We start from the raw sequence: 23,736 nt of genomic DNA, 5'->3' as shown, positions 1-23,736 counted from the left end.
AGAAGGATCCTGTTGTCTCAAAGCACAAACATAGCAACAGTGGCTATTCTTTCTGCTCAACTCTAGGCAGTAAATTTAGGTGCCAACACTGAAGGAGATAAACAATCCTAAACTGCCCATGTATTCAGAGAGGAAGGTACCTCTGAATCTGTGCTCAGAAGACTATATTAAACTTCTATGTGTCCTCTGCTACCTGGCACACTAAGCTTCCTGAAATGCATATTACACATGCTTTAGAGGTAGAATGGTTTTACATCAACATCAGTATATTCTTAAAGGTGGCGTTTGACTGTAAGTATTTTGATGGAACAGTAATTATTAGAATACACTGTGGAAAAATTACAGTTTCAATATTAGTACAGCTGGAAAATAAGCTAGGGATGGGAAACGGAGCCTTCAGTTTCTTTCCTATATAACTGTCTTTTGGGGAAGAAACCGCAATAAACTATCAGGTCAGTGTCAGTTCATCAGAAAAAATGCCAAGGCTGCCTTTCTCAGGATATTTTGAGCATGTTCACACTGGAAATACGCAAGAATAAGAAGTCTCATGACATTTCTGCCAATTCATGTCTGGATTGCATTATCATTTGAGAAGGAGACCGAGCCCCTCCCAGAACAGGGAGTCATTTCCATGAAGAGCCATGAAACAGAGCCAAAGCTTGGAGCAGACCGAGGGGGAAGCAAGCGCAGTGCAGCCCCAGGCCCCCAGCTCACCCTCAGCGTGTGGGCAACCCCTCTGGGTCTTGCTGCTGCTGGCTGGGGGCAGAGCCAGGAGCCCTCCACTCTTGCCAGAAGTCAGGCATCTGGTTCAATGCCGAAGTAGGAATTTAGAAACTTAACTTTAAAGACACTTCTCTTTATTTAAAAAAAAAAAAAAAAAAAAAAAAAAAAAAAAAAAAAAAAAGAATTATGTAAAAAAAAAAAATTGGTCTCTCCTAGTTCAGCTCTCCCTATGAAGGGCATTCACTCAGACTCACGGCAGACTTAACCCTCAACACCAAAAGAAAAGCTCTCCCATCGGGAAATGGCCAGAAGGTGCTGCTCTAGATTATACCTGGGAGGACCTCCACTCTTCCCCTTGACCACAGCAGGAACCTAGAGACATTAACCTTGGTGGGCAAAAGATAACCTCAGCAGGCAAAAGATAACCTCAGCAAATACTTTTTGTGCAGTATGAAAGAATTTACAAATCCACCAGTCAAGTACAAGCTTGCACACCACTCTACAGAATCAAATTGTCTTGGGTCAGCTACATATACACCATGTGCAGGTATATATGTGGGCACACATATGTACACGTGCACCCACATGTGCACAACAAACAACTTTGTAATTAATGTTTCATTATAAAATAGCCTTTCAGAGAAACTTTTTTTTTTGTAAAAAAAAGTCAAGCTTATATAGCCCTCCTCTCCCTGTTTTCTCCTGGTCAGATTATGGTTTGCCATGGCATAGTTGGCTCATTAATTCATTCTGTGCTTTCCATATGTCTTTGACATTCTCCTCCCACAGCACACGAGATCTCCTCATGCACAGGAGTGAGATTTACATGTATGGTTTGTCATCTCTCATTGGTGGGTCTTGGCAAGTGCATCCTCTTGCAGGGCTCATGTGCTCCCTGTGCAGCCAGTGAATTCCAAATCAGATTGGCCCAGATGCATGTAGTGTACTGAGACAAAAAGTGGATGAGGAACCACAGCATTGTGTGTCAACAAGCAAGAGCCATGCCTGATGGCAGGAGAGACAGAAGTTGGCTGCATAAAATCTCACATCTGTTTGCCCAGCAAATGCCATCCATATGGAATAGTATCGACTAGACAGGAAGATTTGCCAGGTGCTTTTGAAGGCATCTCCAACCCAAAGAAACCACCAAAACGACCCTACAAATTGCCAAGTACTCTGTAGGTTTATTGTGTTGACAATTTCCACTGCTCGTGCTCCAACCTCAGGGAGACCCCGAGTACCTCTACCCTCATGTTCATCCCAGCTCTCTGCAGACTCTGTTGCTTGTGAGCAAACACAATACACAACTCAGCCTTTTATGGTCACTACATACGGTCAGTCACCTCCAGAACAAATGCATGCAACAGGACATCCATGGGATGCACATACCTTGGGTGGAATACACACTAAAGTTCATATTCCTGCATGCCATCACGAGCCACTCGCATGATGTCTTTGTGCCAGGATGTTCATTTTATCAGACCAGCTAAGCAAACAGAAGTAACATTTCACAGGCATCCGTCTCCTTGGACATCTATGCAGTAGAAAAGCACTGTCACATCAGAGAGCTGCTGCTGAGTGAGTGTTAAGGTAAAAACGTGTATCAGTGTGACACATCACAGCCTCTAGATATCAAAGGAGACATTTCAGTAAGGTCACATGTCTAGCACCAGCAGACAGACAACTCCTTGAAACTCTTGGAAATGACCCAGTGCTTAATAAAGACAGCCATTTCAGGGAGACTGACGTGATACGATCATGCCCTGTACTGAAGCACAGCTCCTCAGCTAAGTGTGCTGCCTAACTCACCAGGACGGAGAATTTAACTCATTTTGGTTTCCACATATCTTCAGATGAAGTCATTGCACAGGAGTGGAGATGTTTTCACTGAAAAAAAAAAAAAAAAATTACTCTCTATTTAATCCTCCTTGCACAGATCGTGCCATTTTTTTCCCCAGGGAATGAATTCGGAATGTAATTGTGGTGAAGTTTCACTTTGTGTTCAGAAAAAAAATCTGTTCTGCAGCAGAAAAAAAAAAAAAAAAAAAAAAAAAATCAAGTAGCTGAGTCTTTTTCAGACTCAGTAAATCGTAAAGCACTTGGACTACCATACTTGGACATTAAAAATACACAAGATGAAGCATAGGAGTCATCTACTGTGACTGTGCAAATATCTGGCCTATATAAACCTAAATTATCATTGCTGGCTTCATTGTCTTCCTTCCAAGTGTTATTACATCTTCTCAGTCTTGAACTCTAAAATACTCAGAGTGGAACATTTCCTACTTTGGCCTGACACAACATCTAGTGCCAGGAGGCCCGAACCTCCGTGATACCAAAACACAAACAACACCTTGAATGCTCATGTTGAGTACAAGATTTATTGCTTCTGTTCTCGTTCAGGCTGCCACGGAGGACACCCAGTCTAAAACAAGATGACAGCTCTAAAGACTTGGAGCTCTCGATTCTCCTGATCCCTAGACTGACCCCGCACTGCGCTGCCTTGCACAGCCCTGTTCCCCAGAACAGGATGTGGGGCAGGGGCTGAACATCTCCATCCCACCACGCACGGCTCACCTCCCTGTTCGGGACCGTTTTCTCTTCGCACAGGTTAACATCTTCAACATTTAGCTAAACTACATGCTTGCAGTGCTCGCCATGCTGTTCACACAGCAAATCAAAACTGTTTATTTTTGCAACAGGCAAATTGTGGGCTAATTTATACAGATGTATTTATTCAGTGACTCATTAACAGTAAGTATCAGGAACCTAATTTACTGCAACATCAGCCCACAAATTGTGGCAAATTATGTTACACAGAGAAGCAGGACCCAGGTCTGTCAGAACTGACTTTTAAAGTTGAGGTTTATTTTTGGCATCCATTTCACAGCCAGTTTTCAGCAGCAGGATGGATTCTGTCGGTACTCTTAGCTTACCAACTTATCTTCAAGCCTTTTTTATTATTACTAGTATCATTATATTTTATTCTAGTGACAATTTTTTTATATGACAAAACATAAATGTTCCTGAGGATTAAATAAGAAAGCATGTAAGGTCCAAACACTTTAAAAAGCACCTCAATAAATGACAATAATTGATTCCTTGTTCCTCTATCGAACCAATGAAATATTGCTGGGGTGGTATAAGGAAAGGATATATTTCATTTTTTCTAAAACAGCTTTTAAAATTTAGATTTACTTTGTCTAGTAAACAAGTGCAAACACATCTTTTTCTTCAGCTTCAATTTGAAAAGGTTTGTATTTTAGGCACTCGTAGTGAAAGAGCATAAGTAGTAAGGATCAACACACACTGAAAAAGAATATTCTCCTTGTTTGCAATGGTCTAGTGGCCAGATTATTCACCCTAGAGGCAAAAAAACTTTTTTCCTTCCCTCCACTCGATTCAAAGATATTAAGCTATGATCTCAAACCATCAGGAGAAAGTTATAAGCACCAGGTAGGCTGCAGGGTGTTCTGAGAAAAAGTTTTTCCTTGAGTCTCTCCTATTGGAGCTGTTCTACTTCTCAATGAATATGTATAAATTCATTAAGAGACAGAGAAAGAGAGACTAATTAGTACACTTAGCTGGGAAGGCTGGTTAGCCGGTCCCAGTCCCTGCTCTAGTGAATATCTCATTATCTATACAAAGAGGAACCAGGGGCAAAAGACAAGTTATAAACATTCCCCTTTTGAAGCCAGAGAGCATCCTATAGCTTGGCAGACAGAAAAGTCTCATGGGCACAGCCACATCGTGGTTGCTCACTCTGAGAGTCAGACTCGGCACTAAAAGGCAATCCATAATGATCAATCTAACCTGGAAACCCTTTTTGCTCCCCACCTTTAAGAATTTCAGGAGGAGAAAAGAAGGGGAAAGGCAGGAAATTCCCATTCTGATTTCAAGATGCACATTCAGAAATTAAAGTCCCTAAAGCCAGCAGTGTCTCCAAAAAGCCTTAGACCACAAGTCTCCATCCTTACTACTCCAGATCAACACCTGTGAGCTTCAACTCTGGTCAGATACTCCCAGAGTTTTAAAAAATAAACAATGCATATGTTTTGACTACTAGGATTTTCCTCTGACCATGCCTTTCGCGAAGTGACACATGCAAGCTTTAGTATAAGCATTTGTTTATTGCTTGCATTTAAATTTATACACAGCCCATAAAAGATTAATACATATCCATGAATAAGACTTTTATATCAGTCAGATCAAAATTAATTAAACCCGTCAAGTAAGTAGGTGGCTGTTCTACATGTTTTTATTCTAACATTATCCTATCACACGTTATACTTCTCTGAAAGTGTTTTAATGTATTTTGTATGTGTTGTGAAATGCTTTTGTGGTCTCTTGCCACTGCACCCTGGTGAAAAACGCCCCCTGGTTAGAAGTGGTTGAATAAATTACTAAATCCAGCACAAAGGAAGAAAGCCAGTACAGAAATTGGGGAGGAGGAGAAATCAGTGCGAGGAGAGAATATATTCTTAGACACAAGCTCCCTTGCATAATACGTTGTTCAATAGATCATATTTTTCTTTAGCACTGAGGGAAGAGGCTTTTTGCAGATTAGAACATTTTGAGCATTTGATGGAAGGCAGGGAAAGTTTATTTATAAACAGAACCGCAAAGGAACAATAGGCACTAACATCTGTAGTCGCTTGGAGTTATGTTTCTGAGTGTCAGCCTGAGAATATGAATTATTTCTTTGCAGACCATCCAGTTCATCACCCAGCCTAGGTCAATAAAAGTAAGAGCCCCTGCACTAGCTTCAAGAATAACCTCATACAAGACAATGACTTTTTTTCTTTTTCTTTTTTTTTTTTTTGAGTCTCTCCTATTGGAGCTGTTCTACTTCTCAATGAATATGTATAAATTCATTAAGAGACAGAGAAAGAGAGACTAATTAGTACACTTAGCTGGGAAGGCTGGTTAGCCGGTCCCAGTCCCTGCTCTAGTGAATATCTCATTATCTATACAAAGAGGAACCAGGGGCAAAAGACAAGTTATAAACATTCCCCTTTTGAAGCCAGAGAGCATCCTATAGCTTGGCAGACAGAAAAATCTCATGGGCACCGCCACATCGTGGATGCTCACTCTGAGAGTCAGACTCGGCACTAAAAGGCAATCCATAATGATCAATCTAACCTGGAAACCCTTTTTGCTCCCCACCTTTAAGAATTTCAGGAGGAGAAAAGAAGGGGAAAGGCAGGAAATTCCCATTCTGATTTCAAGATGCACATTCAGAAATTAAAGTCCCTAAAGCCAGCAGTGTCTCCAAAAAGCCTTAGACCACAAGTCTCCATCCTTACTACTCCAGATCAACACCTGTGAGCTTCAACTCTGGTCAGATACTCCCAGAGTTTTAAAAAATAAACAATGCATATGTTTTGACTACTAGGATTTTCCTCTGACCATGCCTTTCGCGAAGTGACACATGCAAGCTTTAGTATAAGCATTTGTTTATTGCTTGCATTTAAATTTATACACAGCCCATAAAAGATTAATACATATCCATGAATAAGACTTTTATATCAGTCAGATCAAAATTAATTAAACCCGTCAAGTAAGTAGGTGGCTGTTCTACATGTTTTTATTCTAACATTATCCTATCACACGTTATACTTCTCTGAAAGTGTTTTAATGTATTTTGTATGTGTTGTGAAATGCTTTTGTGGTCTCTTGCCACTGCACCCTGGTGAAAAACGCCCCCTGGTTAGAAGTGGTTGAATAAATTACTAAATCCAGCACAAAGGAAGAAAGCCAGTACAGAAATTGGGGAGGAGGAGAAATCAGTGCGAGGAGAGAATATATTCTTAGACACAAGCTCCCTTGCATAATACGTTGTTCAATAGATCATATTTTTCTTTAGCACTGAGGGAAGAGGCTTTTTGCAGATTAGAACATTTTGAGCATTTGATGGAAGGCAGGGAAAGTTTATTTATAAACAGAACCGCAAAGGAACAATAGGCACTAACATCTGTAGTCGCTTGGAGTTATGTTTCTGAGTGTCAGCCTGAGAATATGAATTATTTCTTTGCAGACCATCCAGTTCATCACCCAGCCTAGGTCAATAAAAGTAAGAGCCCCTGCACTAGCTTCAAGAATAACCTCATACAAGACAATGACTTTTTTTCTTTTTCTTTTTTTTTTTTTTGAGAACAGACATACTGTAATTCTGAAGAGCTTTTAAATCATGGGGAAAAAAAAATAATCGCTTCCTCTAACCCTGCTTTTTCTCTCCACTGAAGGTATAAAAACAGCTCTCCACCTGCTAACACTCACAGACCAATAACTTAAATTTTGGCACTTATTTATAGGCTCAATAGATCCATCCACACCTGCTTTTCCCTTAATTAGTTGGCTATCCAAAGGCTGCAGACTGGTTGCTGCCAGCTTCCTGTACTAATAGGAAGATCATTTAGGGCTGATGTAAAAGCACAAAATAAATAAATAAAAAGATCTCATGCAGAAACACTAACAAGGAAAATATTAACACAAAAGAGAAAAAAAAAAAACAGTGAAAACTGAGAGGGGCATGCATTGTTGGGAAGGGTTGGCTGCTTGGTTTTGTTGGATTTTTTTAAGTCAAATCTGAGAAATGTTTAAGCCTGTAGAAGTCTGTAGGGTGATAAATAAGCAATTCAGGGCCCAGATTCAGTACCAATCCACTACTTTCAAGGAGTTTTGGATCACCACGGAGGAGATGAAATCTTTAGCCTCCTCCCACTAGACATCTTATAAAGAGAGCTATTGTGGTGGTAGGAGTCAAACTATTATTAGATTAGCTATTAGCCAGAGGGAGGAAAATGCTTGAGAGAGATTTACTTTTCACAGTGCTATCAGCTGAGTCGCTAAAATAGTAGGCGTTTGAAGAGTAAAATGACAGGAACATTGTAAGCACCTAAATGGGCAGGGAATGTTGTTTTTTTTCCTGAAGAAAACACTTGGGTCTTACTTTTGCAGGCTAGTAACATGAGGGCAGCATTTACTACATTTAGCCAGCATACATCCCCTAGCAAAAAAGTATAGACTTTCATCCCAATAGGGACTGTGTTGAAGAAGCAGCCTGTTTTAACTTGCACCCAACACATTTCAAAGGATGGGATTAACTTCAAGCAAGGGCTGCAAGCTGCACAGAAGAGTGGTTTTCTTCAGCACTCTGCTGCTCTTCAGTTCCTGCCTTAACACAAGGGTATAGCGCCCAGCACAAGAACATCCTCATCTATCTTATACCCTCCAGACAGAGCCGTAATTACAAAGTCTGGTCCAACACTGCTCAGACCTTTCAAAGTCTTATTTTTAGGAGACTAGCTCCAATAAAGCACTCAGGTTTTACTGTTTCCAAGGCTCAAAGAAAAAAATTGCCTTGTGGTGCATGTTAGGACAGGAGGAAAGAGAAACTGTGTAATTAAATACCTAAGGATGAAATAGAGCAAGTAGGATAGTAAGAATTAATTACTCATCTGAAGGTTTGCTTTGACCCGCTATTCTACAGTCACACCTATTTTACTACTATGTTTCAATAACCCATTTTTGTTCTGCTCCAAGGCTCAGACCTATGATATTACATTAGATGAATTTCCCACATTGTTCTTTTCTGTTTGGGAAGTGGTATAATTATATCGACTGATTTGGAGAGCAATAGTTTGAAAATGTTGCCTGAGGCATACCAAAGTCCCATGACTTGTTAATAAGTCACTTTTCTCCCAGGGGCTTTTTTTTTAGCTACTTCTTGAAATAACATTAGCACTTTTCCTAATGTTGTTCGTATGTCAAAACCCAAGGATAAGAGGATACGTTTGGGTGTATCTGTCATGGTGGATGGCCAGCTTATCTCACATAGGCTGAGAAGCCTTTCCTGTGAGAAGGTTGGGTCTTCAAAGAGGTCTGAAATCTCTGCTGATTCAGGCTACCTGTGAACTTGCCGTGCCACAAACAGGCTTGTTTGTCATCCAAAGTCACAGGCTTTTGAGAAAAGCTGACTTGAGACACCCCTGTAAGACACACAGCCTGGTGCTTAAACATCCTGGTTCCAGCTCTACTCCTTGTGGAAGGCTATGCCAGCATCGCTATCAGGAGCTCACTGCAGCCCTCACCTGCCTAAAGGTTTCCCAGGACAGCCTCCAAGCAAGGGTATCATGGACTCTAGTGCAGCCAGGACAGTCCAGGCCCCTCTTGCCTGCCAAGAAAGGTGCTTTACACATCTTGCACCCATCTGCAAGTGCCTCTAGCTCACTCCAAGCTTGAAGTCCAGCAGGATGGGGGGAAATGTGCTCAGACCTGGAGCCCCACCTCTTCAACACCTGCTGGTGGCAACACGAGGGCCGAGGCTGAGCCCTGGGTCAGTTCCCGAAACCCAGCTTAGAGGAGGCAATTGCTGGGGACTTTAATATGTGGCTTCTGAGGTATTAATGTTGTAAGGGCATGGGAAAGGGACCAAGCCAAAGATACAGGCAAGTTTTCACGTCTTGCTTGAAACACCGGGCAGAGGGGTAAAAATGAAGATGCATCAGCCTGCTCTCGCAAGCTTCAAGCTGTTACAGCCACCACAGAAGAAAGCACTGAAGATCTGGAGAGACAGACCACAGGCCTGAATTCCCTTTCTCTTCTGCTAGCCCTCAGGTATTTCAAAACAGGACTATAAGTTCCATTCCACAGTAACAAAATTGATTGTTACACAAAAAAAGAACGCAACCACTTAATATTAGGACACCCAATTTCCCCTTTAGTGATATATATTTCAAGTGAAAACCTGTATGTTAAAGCTAACTGCTTAAGTCACCACCATTTTCAACAACAAAAAATACATTTCTATTACTATCAAATAAACCTAGGAAATTCACTGACAAATATCTTTCTTATCAGAAAGTCTGGGCTGCCCAGTAATACATGCTGCTCTGGATAAGCAATCCATTAGAAATAAGAAAATTCAGCTGTACAACTGTCCCCCAACTTCAGTTGCCTTAGAACACACTGAAAGGAAAGAGCAACAACCATCGATGACCATCATGGGACAGCATCTGACACCTTTTTGCTAATGCTATCTGGACCACAGGTGTGTTGTACCAAATGGAAGCTGCACACACCTACCCCAACACCCAACTACGTTGAGAAAAACCTCAACCCAGTACTAAACCTGTGAGTCAATATCATCTTATGCCTTGCTGCCATTAAATACCCACTTCTAAATACTTGCCCCCTTGATGCATCTCAGTGTTGAACTGAAATTCCCCAGGTTCCACCTGGCACATAGGTGCTGTTTTCCTTTATGCATGCATATACACACACAGGTACGTGCATTCAGCTTCTCTTCTCACCCGCCCTGAATTTTTTTCCTGTTATACTCCAAGCTCTGCCAAACTCCAGCTAATCCTCCCACCATTCAATATTGCTCCAGCTAATGCAGTGACTGCGGCTGGAGTGGTTGTAGATAATTCCCAGTGAGCACTACCACCAGCTCCAGGGGGGCAGAGTTAATGTTTTATTGGCATGTACCTTGATTCTGTATTTCCTGGATTTGAATTTTCCACTTGGAAAGGTCTCTGCCACAACCAGGTCATCTTAACTCTGGATTAATAGGGTTTGGGTATTTTTTTCCCTTGTAACCCTCAGAGTTTCTTTGTGGTAAGGTAGCTGTAATTATCTTCAAAGACTTTCTTTCAGAGTTTTTATCATCTTGTGTTGCATATCGCTTCTAGAATCAGACAGATTTGTAAAGTAAATTACAAGTCCCAAATACTGAATGCAGACAGCCATAAATGTAATTTCACCAGTGAAGACATCTACTTACAAAACAGCACATATCTGCAGCATCACAGAATGAGAAATCCCTCTACTAGGAGTGGGAGAAGAGGCTCTGCAGGTACTGGGGCAACAAGATGGAACAAGGAGCTCGCTGTTGTTTTCAGGCAAACATTCAATTTCTAGGAGGCATATTCCAGTCACTTAAAGAAAGGGTGATGTCAGTGCAGCAGGTTTGAAAGCCCTGGGGGACCTTCAACCACCACCACCCCTAGGTAGTGGGAGGAGCATCACCCTCATTTTCTGCCCTCATGGGCAGCCCCACTGATAGAGCCCAGTGGGAGGAACTGGTGACCTCCCTCCCATTGACTAAGCAGCACCTTCCTCCAGAACATTTGGGCAGAGCGGGCATCCCCGGTGCCACACGCCTTCCTGGGCCCCAACACACAGCCGGTTGGGGACCTGCCATGACACAAGCCAAACAGAACCTGCAAGGAGCTGCTCAGTGTTGTACAAGCCCTACCAGACCAGCAGTGCTGCATCAGTGCTGGCACTTCATCCTCTCAGCCTTGGGACAAGCCAGGCAAGCACGTGTCACCATCTAGAATAAACATCTACAAGGCCTGGTTGGCCACCCTCTCCAAGCCTACATCCAACCCAGTGTGCCCACAGGAAGGCTTCTTCAACCTATGCCAAACCAGAGCATTATGACTTCATTCTGGTGGTTTGGAACAACTTCAAGATTCTCCCTTGATTCCCTGAGACTTGTATAAATGTTAACTTCCTGCTGAGACTGAAAAGAGGGTGAACCAGGTTCTGCAGCTTTTCCTTTTCACTGTTGCTCAGCTGTAAATCATTATACAGCAGGCAAGGCCAAAGAGCATACAGCCCCATGGTTGCCACAGAGATGAGCAGACAGTGCCAGATTCCCCAGCTGACCCTGTAACAGGTACCTGCCCTCATAAAGGGAATGACCTGTTAGAGGCTTTGCAGCATGCCATCAACAGGTACCAGCAAGGCAAGACCCTCTCCTCCTCCTCCTTCAGCCTCCATGACTGCCCTTTTTCTCACTTTTCTGCAAATTGGCCAACTCTCCAGCCACACAGCAAAGGTTTCCTGCCACATACCCTGTGCAAGCATCCTCCCACCCAATACCTAGAAGAAAGTCTAACTTGACATAGCAGCAACTTGAACCAGTCTGGAGCATTTCACCTCAACATGACAGCCTCACCAGTGCTATTTTACATGAAGCCCACTCACCCACACACCAACAGTCACTCACAGGTGACTGCTTCTGGGATGGCTTAAAAGCAATCCTAGGTTCAAGACAGCTATAGTATGTATTAAAGCTTGGAGTTGGAACTTTTCTTTATCATCACTTAAGAACGTGACAGCCTTCACTAGACCAAACTAAATGATGTGGACAGAGTGGTTTATGCTGACCTTGATCAGAGGTTGCTCATTCAGCAGTATGGGAGATGTCAAAATGTAGCCCAGCAGCCATTTTTCCAGGATGCCCCAGTTGTTTCAACAGTGACAACTGTTGGGTAACATACCGCTTTTTTCTCTCCCTCCCCCCCTACCCTTCCAATGTCACTGGGAAAAAAATTCCTTTATCTATTAAATTAAACAACTGATAGATTTGACTCACCCTTTTGAGTAAACAGGCTTGAGAAAAGCCTATTTCCTTGGAAAATTCTCCCATGTCCTCTATGTCCTATCCTGTCCTGCTGCAGTACAACTTAGATTTTAATTCCTCAACTGAAGTGTTTGGCTTCTGCATTCCATACAGAAATTTGTAAGTGGAGACCTCTTTTTATCTATTCCTACAGCTGCTTTCTTACAATTACATTAGTTATCTATTTATTTTGCAGCTTGGAGAAAAAAAAAAATAATAGTCAAACCAAGCAACTCACCATTACGTCTCTTAAAGTATATATGCACTTTTCTATAAAGCTCTGCAAATTCTACAGAGCTTCATCCCCTTCTTCTCTTAATAAGGCTCATTTTAAAGGGCACCAATATTCCCAAGGAAATGGTGCCGCCTTCTCTTACTGCACCAGAAAATGTGTTTCAAACATAAACAAGCTAGCAGCAACCATATCTTTGTTTGGCAAATGGAGTAGTCTCATCACTTAGTCCTGTTCATAGCAACACACAAAGGAGTACTCTGTAGCCAGGGGTAATAGCTGATCCCATAATCTGGCACTAACACTTAGAAAGATTAATTACCCTATTAAGATCTTAGACACTACTAAGAAAATCTTTGTATAAACCTTTTAACTCACAACAAATGCAGCATATTTGGTGCCATCAGTTTGTTGCACAATAAAGGTTCTCACCCTCCCACACTTGTTCAGTTTTGTCTCTGTCTCCCATACTATATAAACACGCACACGTGCTCACACACACACAGCGCTTTTTTTTTTTTGCTTTTGCTTTTTTTTTTTCCTTTCCCTTTTTTTTTTTTCCTCCTCCTGTTTTCCCAATACAAAGGAATAAAGTACAAGTGTGTTTGGAGCAGATAAAGTAAAAACTCCTTCTGTCCCCAAATTGGCTGCCTCAGAGATTAAGCAGCAAGAGCAGACGCTCGCTGATTCAAAGGCTGCTGCTGTGTCAGAAACCAGAGGCACCTAAGCAGATTCAGGTTGTAATCCCTGCGCAAATTATATATCCAAAAATATGAGGAGGGTTAAATTATTAAAGCGCGCTATCAAAGACACCTTCTAAAGTATATCATTACTGATTAGCACCATCAGATGCCAATGCAAAATAGCTCGTCACCTTGGCACAGCCTCCCACTTCCACGCTATCTCACTCTCTCACTCCGTCCTTCTCTGCCACGTCGTCACCAGCAAGAAAAGCCACAACAGTGTGAACAGACCTAGATAAAGCAAATGTGAGTCATCCAGCAATGTTTAAGATCACCATTATTGCCCCGGCTGTCCGTAAGGCGATTGCCCATGATTTAAGTCTGGTGCAAGAGAGAAACACATGCTTCAGGCACAGTCTGTGGGGAAGGGGCTGGGGGCTCTCCCCTGCTGGGAAGCCATTGGGAGGACACGGGGAACAACACTTTACCTGCACCCCACTCCCCTTGTTCACATCTGGGGATGAAGTGCCAGACTTTCCACTCGGGAAATGCTTGGGCTGCAAGTCAAAGATGCAGCTTAACATTTCACGGTCCTCTTCTGAGGGAGCACTTCCAAAAAGAGCATTGTAAAATCGTCGATGCTTCTGCCTTGCAAGGGAAATGGTGGGGGCACCTCCTAGCCTAGATCCTAAACGCAACGGGCATCAGCGATAACTTCAGATTGCCAACAAACTGCTCGTACTCCAAAGATCACATCTGCTTTGATGCATCCCTTCTGAATTCTCGTTGCTTGAGCTTACTATTTTGATTTCAAAATATATCTGAAGAAGCTGACCTTGGGAACATACCAGGAATCCAAAAAAAATAACATTCACATCCTAAAACATAGTTTTCTCATTGCTCATCACAGCTTTTCTTGATAATCGCTGCGCCCAAGTTTTGTCGAGGATAATTTCATCTGTCAGCAGCTGGTGTGGGTGGGTGAGTGGCCATCGTTAACTGGTACACAGGGAACACCCGACACGGGGAGTTGTCTGAACAGCTTTTGTTATTCACATCAGCCATACAAGTAACCGCTGATTTGCGAATCAGACCCCGATGCCCAAGCAGACTCGCTTCGTTTCCAATGCTTTCCCTGTGAACACCCTCCGTAAGGTATAACCCAGCCTCCCTGTGCAGTGAAGTTGGTCATATAAGCAAGCAGTCAATGACATTATTTGCACAAGCCTATGCCGAGGTTGACCCATTTCTTCCTCCCTGACATCTGGTAGGTTTTGTGCCACTCAGTAGCCAGGACAGAGCACAGTAACTCTAATAATCTTCCGCTGCCGCATCCAGGTCCCTTTCAGTGCCTTATGGCCCACGCTGCTCCTGCCGCAGGGATTATGGAGACAGCAGTTGTGCTGTAATTAGGATCCTCCTGGGCCAGCCAATCTGAATTAGCAGCAGAGGCCAGCTGCTCCACTGCCAGCCAGATCTTTTTGGCAGACCCTCCTCTCGGGCACTCATCCCCTCCTGGAACCCATCCTCTCTTCCCGACTGCCGGCAACACTCGGGCGGGCTTTCCACAAAGAAAATCGCCTCCTTTCCACCACTGACTGGCCCCATCCAACACTTGCAGTCAGCTGAGGCTTTCCCCGAGGAAGACTGAGCCCAAAGCGCGACCCAACGCCCCAGTGTCCATTCCCACAGGGACCTGCTGCTGCTTCAGCCCTTCCCTCTTGTTTTCAGTGCCAGAAGCCACATTTTGCACATAGTGGATGTTCACATTTCTTTCAGTGTCAAAAGATAAGGCGGGGGGAGTATGTTCAATATTGCTCTACCCCGTTCTTTTCCCCTCCTGATAATGACCCAGACAGTTACAAGTGTGACCACCTCCGAGTCACACATTAAGAAGCTTCATTATAGTTTCGTCTTTCAATCTTTTCCCAGAGTTGAAGCCCTGCACCATTCATGCTTCCTTTCATTAAGGAAGAAAAAAAAAGTGTATGCACTTTTTTGTTTGCTTCCTACTGCTAGCAACAATATATAATAGCCTGTACTTAACAAATAAATAAATAAAGTAAAAAGACCAAACACAAACCCACACATGAGCCTCTTCCCTTTTGATTTGTTACTCTATTTTTCCTCTGTTCAGGCTTGAGCAACAGACAAGTTATGGTCACATTCATTTTTGGACAGTTTTACTTCCTTTTTTATTTTTATGAATTATTTCTACATTGCAATGAATTATTTGTCTTATTTTTTCTTTCATTTTAAACATATTTTTTTAAAATAAAAGTCAGTCTACTGTCACCCCTCAAGAGCAACAGCCTTCCAAGAGATGACAACACCCTTATCTGCAGTGCTACACAGTGCTATGACCATGGCCATCATGGGACAATCTAGATCAGAGATGCACCCTTGGTTTTCTTACAGAGCCAGTAGCTCATTGACATGCCTGCTTTCACCCTTCCACATCTTGTAGAGGAGATGGATGGTCCCCTCAGCAGACAAAGCTAAAAACTCCATAGAAGGTGACATTTTGGTGAAGAAAGTTGAATTTAACTAGCTTCATAACCCCAAATCTAGGGGGAAATTGGTAAAGAGCTACCAGGTTTCCTCAAATAGGTTCTGAAATCAGGAAAGTTTTTCTCTCATACTTCCCATGGGTGCAGGTTGCCTTTGAAACTGTGTTCCTATTCCTAGGTTGAAATTGTCATCATCTTTCTCTTAAGTTAATTTCAAAATTACTATATTTTCAAAATGGTAAAGAACATCTATGGTGCACTGCTTCAAGAATACCTGCAAGTTTCTATTGCCATTTGCTTTTGTTAAATGTTTTGGGTTTTTTTTGATGAAATTAGCATTACATATATGTATGTTAGAGAGTAAGAACAGTCTTCACTTAAACTACTTTTTTTTTTTTTAATGGTTTGATTTGTTTAGACACACTAAACTGGCCACATCACAGATTACAAAGCTAAAAGATATACAAGAGCCAGTAAGTATTTTAAAGGAGGATATATTTGGGGAAACAATGCACAAATTCCCCCTCGGTTCAGAGGGGCACACTCACACCACTGTACAACGTTCAGCATGTGCCTTCACCCCATTGCACGTGTTGTGTTCTCTCAGCCCTTTGCCCATCAATCTAGGTACCACAGGGGTGGGATGCGACTCTTCACCCACTGCATTGCGATTTCTCTTCCCACAAAAATTTCCCCATGAGAGCACAACCAGACCTTGCTGGCAGCCTGGAAGATGCCTGCAACCTGCCTTGCTCTTGTGGTCCCTGTCCCCATCTTCGGTGTGTCCCCAGGGATATGCAGAGCATCCCAAACCATGGATGGCTCCCAGACCCTGTTTGGAGCAACCTACGAGGATGCTCACAAGCCCTAGTTTGGTACCATCGAAGGAAAACAGCCCACCGACCACAATTTCACTTTTACCTGTTCCTCATTAAAAAAAAAACAAACAAAAACAACCACACACACACCAAAAAACCCACACCACTACGCTGGAAGAGCATTTGGTGCCCTGCTTGGAGCGGATGGACCGAGGAACAGAGGGGGAGAGCAGAGAAGAGAGCAGGGGGGCGGTAATTCCGTGTAGTTTCCCTCCCTCTAGCGATAGAAACCGAGATTGCGGGTCACTCCTCCTGCGCTGGAAGAGGACAAGAGTCTAGAAGGAAATCCCAGATCCCCTGCCGCAAAAAGTCAGGCACCTCACATTACGCTGGAGGAGCCGGATGACTCCCCAAGACCAGGTCCCAGACCCCACTGCAGGAGGTGTGGGCCAGGAGACCACCACATCCCAGCCCGGGGGGCTCGGAAGCCTGGTTGCCTGATCTCTGCTTGCAAAGAAAACCCCTCTGCCAAGAATTAGGGGCAGGATTTTCAGCTTTGACCCAAGAGGGATACAAGCACATTTTCTTACACAGACCAGGACAAAATGGGATGATGCGTGTGAAGGGCTCCGGCCCTTTCGTTGCGTTTTGCCGGGGTTTAACGATCGCGGGGTTCATAAAAGAGCATGTGTCTTCGCAACACCGCTTGGCAAGGCTTTTCAAATATTTACAAAATGTATTTGGTATCCCCTGCTAATAATAGCCCAATAGGTCCCCAGATAGAGGGCAAGAGACTGAGGCACTCTTGTTCTGGCTGCTATTTCGCAGCCTTGCTTCACAATGCTGAAAGACTTCTCAGTTCTTGTAAAAGGGTAAGAGACAGGGAAACAGATTGCAGAGGTTCCCGAGGCTGTTATTTTAGGAAACACTGCTTCAGTGGTGGAATTGCACGCTTTCTCCAACCAGAGTTGTGCGAGGTCTCTGATCCTTACTCACTTTTGTTCAACTTACTTGTTGAAACTGAGAATAAAATCCTGTAGAAACAAACAAGCTTGCTGGAAAGCTTTCTCGGGCTTGCCTCTCTGTAGAGAAAATTACAAGTTTTGGCCACACTAAATTTCTGAGACCAGATGCCAAAACTTTAAAAAAAAAAACAAAAAAATCACCAGTTTCAAAACTCCCTGTCCTCGGACATGAGCTATATGACTAAAGCCCACCTATACCATGGGCAAAGCCAGAGCCTCACCCTTGCCAGAAGGTAAACCCTAAATCACCTGGAGCTACTCAAACTGGAGGAGAGCAAATCCACATTTGTTTCTTATGCTCTTGGCTGACGAGGAAGCCGAGAAGACCTTGTTAGAACTTCCTTGCTTCCCGGCAAGGACCTGTAGGAGAGACCACATTTCCCACACCCTCCCTTTGGTTCCCTGTCACACACATATAGTCCCCAGGGGCCTGAAGTCCCCACTGCACTAGGAAAGGGAGTCAATAGTATAAACCCTCTATGAAATCTCTTTAATAACAGGGACAAGAAAAAGGGGTTACCTTCATACAGCCCCTTCCCGCAGCAGCCCAAACACAGTCCCTGTGTGGGGCTTCCATCCCATTTTACAATCCTCCCCTACAAAAGCCACAGCTGTGGCCCCTCTGGGGACCACCCAACATCATGTTTGGGGGTCCAGAGCCAGCACTCCAGCTAAGATGAGGTTCAGGGACAGACTTGTGGAGCTGGATGGGGATGGTCACTCCTGCCTCCGCCACACCAACATCTTTGAGGTGCAAGACACACAGAATCAACAAAATCCAAAATCCTGCCCTGACAGGGGTGGTCAGCCCCAATTTCACTTCAATTTCACATTATCCAACTGCTGATGTTAGAGAGGGATGAGGCCTGCCTCAGCTGCAGGTCTTGCTTGGTGCAATAGAGCAGTTACAGACTATAAATGAGATCCAGGTTTCAGCTGTATATTCCCTCTCTTTAAACATCACTCAAGTCCCACTCAATCTCAGTTTGACTCCAACATGATATTAAATGCTCTCCTAAGTGGAAACAGTCCTCTGAACTGGGCTCAGAAGCGCAGTTTTCCCAAAGTATGATTTAGGAGCAGTAAACTGAAGAGAATGGCTGCTGTCAGGTGAGGTGCTGAAGGCACCACCACCAAAAACAGCCTCTCTGGGGCAGCTGGGCGGTGAGCAGGTTAGTTCCAACTTGAGCTGGTAGGAGTAGGTTTCTCCTCCAATGCACGTACTTCTCACCCCCACAAGTGAAAATTTGTCCTCCAACGCATGTACTTCTTTTTTTCCTCCCCCCCTTTCATGGAGGGGGAAGGAAGAGTCAGGAGTCACCAGCTGTATTTTAGTGCCAGAAGCATTAACAGCAGCATGCAGTGGTGGTGAGGGTGCTCTGTGGGGCACATCTGGGGCTCCAGAAAATCTGGAGTGGGGCCAGCCCTAAACGATTCACATCTCTCTCCTGTTTTTAAGAGCACCGGAGCAGGCACACCAAGGACACAAACATATTTTGCATGAAAGTCTTGTGTAGGATGGCAGTGCATCACGAGCAAGGAGATTCAATGCATGTGGACACACGTACACGTTCTTCTCTCATGGCTTTACACACAGTTTTTGTACCAAGCTGTGAACTGGTTTCCCAAAAACCTACAGGAATGCACTTGTGGTTTCTAGATATTTAATTCACAACAGCTAAAGTATCACCCAACCACATCATCATGGCAGTGTCTGAGAAACCAAGAGCCGCTCCTGGTTACTAGATACGGTAATTTTCTACACAGATACTGCATTTTGTCCTTCAGAAACTTCACAGCCTTGTCATGAATCTCTATGATTTACAGTACCTGCTGCTAGCTGGAGCTCACAGATGGAGTGCCAGTACTCCAGACTGACAATACGCAGCTAGTAACGCTGAGTGGGGATGTGTCACCTCTATAAAGGTTGAAAATAGGACAAAAATATCAGAGAACAGAATAAACTTCTGGGAGAGGCTATTTTAGTCTCCTAATCTGAATATTCAGGCTTAATTTGGTATTTTACACCGGGCCAATTAGACACCCACAAAATAACACAAGATTGTTTTGTTGCTGATGAGTGTTCTGGGTCTGTAATTCCTCTGTCAGTACACTTAGTCACTTGCTATTTCATGGTCAACTTACGGGTGTCTTTCCAGGGGGGTAGCAAGGGAGGGAACGTAATATCTTAAAGAGATATTAATTTAAACACCATCAAGAGACCATCCTTCCCCTCTGATGTACCCAGATTTGCTTAACTAGGTTACATGCAATTTTCAAACACCAGAATTTCAAGTTATCTACCAAAATTAAACGGTTACCTTTGCACACTAGGGAAACTGGTGGAGGGAGGGAGGAAAAGGAGGAAAACATGTACACACACACACTTTCCTGGCTTTTAAAAATCAGGATTATCTTTTTGCTGCTGTTATATCAACATCAGATCATCTAGAAAAAAAAATTAAACAAAATTAGCAAGCTAATTGGGGGATTAACCAGCTATATTTAGCTGTTCAGCAAAAGCATAGGGTACTCAGAAAGGAACAGGCAACTGGGTATCAGTAGAAGCCTCTGCCATGGCAGCACTGTGAGCCAACGCATCTCTGCTTGTGGCACAGTCTGGAAGGGACTGCATTCCTGTCTGTCATGAGTAGATCACTTAAAAAGTGATAAGAAACATTTCTAAAAGAATGATGAGAAGTGTCAAAACATTTTAAGCGTTAAAAGCAACAAAAGATTTGATTCCGAGTTTTCCTCCTCTACCCAGTCAGAACTATTGTCATCAAGGATGCCTGAATCACAAGAAACATTTTTTTTAATCTTTTTTTTCCCCCCTTGACTAAATTTTAAAATAATCCTATAAATTCTAGACCTATGACATGTTTAATCAAGGAAACTGAGGCCTCCTAGCAGCCAAAGCAATTTCTAGCCGACTTGCTGCCACACAGTAGGAGATGCAGACACTATGGACATTAAGAAGTGATGGAAAGTTTTCAGCACCCTCTCATAGCTGCTGTAGACTTAAGGAGAAGAAGGATGCACAAGGTGATCCGCGCATGTCATGCACATGGCCACTTCACACACTGCAAACCACAGAAGAGGCTAGAACAACCTCGAATCCCACCTCATTGGTGTGACCCCAGCCACAGCTGAGTTTTGGCATTAATAACCCAAACTCTGGAGAGGACATCCTCTCCTAAAGTCCTTCAAGCCACACAGAGAAGACCACACCTGCTCAGCCCAACTCTAAGCCTGATGAGCCATGGTCTGCAGATGGGGAACCGTGGAGCTCAGTTTCTCTCACAGCATCCACGTGAGCGTGCACTGGCACAGATACAGCAACCATTCAGCAATTTTAAGTTTAGACAGGTAATTTAAAAGCATAACGAATTGTCAGGATAGATAGACCTTTATTCTATCTTTTTCAGAAGATATTCAACAAGCAAAACTACCAAACCTACACCAATATCAGCCAGAGCAGTTGCCCTCCAGCTTTCTCTCAAACACTATGGTCAGAGCTTTTCCCAGTGACCAAGCTATTTGCCCTCTGATGAAACTGGTGGTGACTCAAGAGGACAATGCCAAGCTCTTGCTGAGGGGGCAAGCAGTGCTTATGCAGATTTGGCTCCTGGGGCACTCTAATCACAGGTGAGTTTGGAGAGGCAGCAAACATTAGCCACCTTCAGGAGAAGATTCATCTCATGGAAGGGGCTCAGCTAGAGAGGGGTCTTGGAAGAGCTCTGCATCCTCCAGAGAGCTTAGAGAAGCATGATTTTCCTAGGGAGAAGGCAGCTTTTTGATGACCTATTTCCAAAAAATAAGAACCCAAAGCAAGTTAAGTGTGTCATCATTTTCTGTTATCCTTATGCCTTTTACTTTTCATTTCCCCTCACACACTGATAACTCCCATCTAATTAACTTTGGCAGGGGGGTGGGTGGAGAAAGAAAAAGAAGGCAGCCTTGGAGCTAGCATCACATGCTTCCAACACAGGCAGAAGCTTTTTTCAGGAGACCAACAGATCAGTCAAGCACAGGACTGGTCGTTTCTGTGACTCCCATCAGGACCTTTCTTGCCCTGAAAAGCTTTCATTGTGCTCTCTGCGGGCAGCAGCCGACGCAGACCTCCAACATCTGATGAACCCAAAAGAATCAGTGGCTGGAGGGGAAAGAGGACAAGAAGGGTGACCCTCCTAAATAACTTTTGCAAAGTGACTCATCCTTTCACTGACAGCATTAACGTCTCTGCTCCTGCCAGCTGGGCAGCTGCTCCAGCCCTCCAAGCAGTGAGGGAATGTTTTGTTCCAGAGACATGGAAAGGGGGGCACGGGGAGGGGAAACAACCCCTCTGCGTGCATGTGTAATTGCCGTATGATTTCAGCTATTTTGACCTAATAAGAGTTACTGCATTAGTCACCAGCCGTGGTACAAGCAGATGGATTTGCAAGAATTTAAAACAGAAGGGGAAGGAAAGAAGAGAGATGCCACAGACCCCAGGGCAAAAAGAGCATCCTGGCCCTGTGAGGTCCCAGACAGCACGGCCCCACCGTGTCCGACAGACCCACGGCACCCTGGGATCACTCCGAGTGGTGGCTTTCCACCTCTGTGCACCAAGGTGCCAGGAGACCTCATCCTCCTTCCAAACAGCCAGATTCCACTGCTCCACTTGTACTGAAAAAAAGTTTCTCATGCAAAAGGAAAAGCACAGCTGACATTCTATAATAGTTTCTTAAAAAACCTCAGTATTTTTGTCACATTATAGGATCACAGCTTTCAGCCCTTCATCATAAAGCTGCAGTACAAGTCTTGCAGTAAGGCTTGCTTGGGGTACAGACTGCCTGGTTTTGCCCAGGGAGCATACTGGGTGCCTGGCTGATCAGAAAAGGCATGGCAAGGCATTAAAGCAGCATTGCTTTCCTACCCTCTGAAGCCTCCAGATTAACCAAACACAAGCCTCAGGTCCACAGGCTTGAGACCACCAACACTAGGAAAGGACATTCAGTGCATCAGGAGCACTGTTCCCACAGCCAATATTTACTTTTCCAAACTGGAGCAGGCAGGCTTTGCCATCATTCATGGAAATATGGACAGTTCCCTACTAAAAATACTTCTTTGCCTTCCCCCTTTCCTGCAGGATGTCCCACTTTCCCTCCAAAAGCTGTCTTTTTGCATAGGTCTCTGCTGATTCCGCTGCCAACGGGGGGCAGAGGAAGAACACCTCTCCTGTGCACACACCTGGCTCCAGCAACCCCCCCAAAAAAGCCTTCTCCACCCAAGAGCTCCATCCAAATCCACAAGAAAACTCCACTGGCTTCCACCTTGGAGTATCAACTCCCACATTACTGAAGACACCAACTTCCCCCATGCTGTCCTTCCTGCACAGGCATGAAGGACAGTGCAGGGCAGTGCAGAAGCAGACTCAGTTAAAACACAAAAGGCACACGGATCACAACATCTTCTGTTTGTGGGACCCCTCTTTCTAAAGACACGGGAGCTGAGAACACTGACATCAGCCCTGAACCCCAGTGCACAGGGAAAGGGAGGGAGGGGAAAGCTTCTTGCCTTAAATTACAAGTCTGAACTTCGATGACAGTATCCCCACTCAATGAAAACTTGCAAGGATCTGCCCAAGCACGTACATTTTCATTTTGAAATAAAAAGAACAAATTTGGGAACATAAAGGTTTTAAATTGTTGATTGGAAGATTTGCATGTAGGCAGAGTATTGTTTTCTTCTCCTGGCTCCCTGGGTAGCAAAACAGAAAAATTATGTGTAATTAAAATGGAAACAGTATCAATTAGCTGTGATTCTCTGAGCTGTAGAAAGAGTAAACCAATGAGGAAAGACTGTTCTTGTCCTCTGGCAGCCTCTTCACATCAAGATTATTCTGAAGATATCTTAAATCCACTTAAGCATAAACTACGCAAACAAAATTTAAAAGAAATTGGTGCAGGTGGAGAGTTATTCACTAGTCAGCGTAATACTTGATCAAACATATCCTGAGGAATTAACTTGATTGCCAGCACTTAAGCTCATTTCATTTATGTTACATCCTTGTCCTCCTTGAGTTATGCCCCTGAAGTTTAAAGTCTAATCCAGACAGGGCCAGGCTTATCTTTTACCTCTATAGAAAGTGCCCTTCATGTCAACACTTTCAGAAACTCCTAGAAAAAGGACACACACACAAGAACAGCAAAAGTTAACAAGTTACTGTATCCAGGCACACACACAATCAGGAGCTTCAAAACAATGGAAGCAGATTCCACAAAGACGTTGCCTGTGAGTCCGATTAAGCAGAAAGCATACTATTTCACAATAATAGTTGCAATTCT

The sequence above is a fragment of the Calidris pugnax genome, unplaced genomic scaffold (assembly GCF_001431845.1).
Source record: "Calidris pugnax isolate Ruff unplaced genomic scaffold, ASM143184v1 scaffold8, whole genome shotgun sequence".
Classification (NCBI taxonomy): Eukaryota; Metazoa; Chordata; class Aves; order Charadriiformes; family Scolopacidae; genus Calidris; species Calidris pugnax.
The sequence above is the reverse complement of the archived record's forward strand: the minus strand, read 5'-3'. Positions refer to the sequence as shown.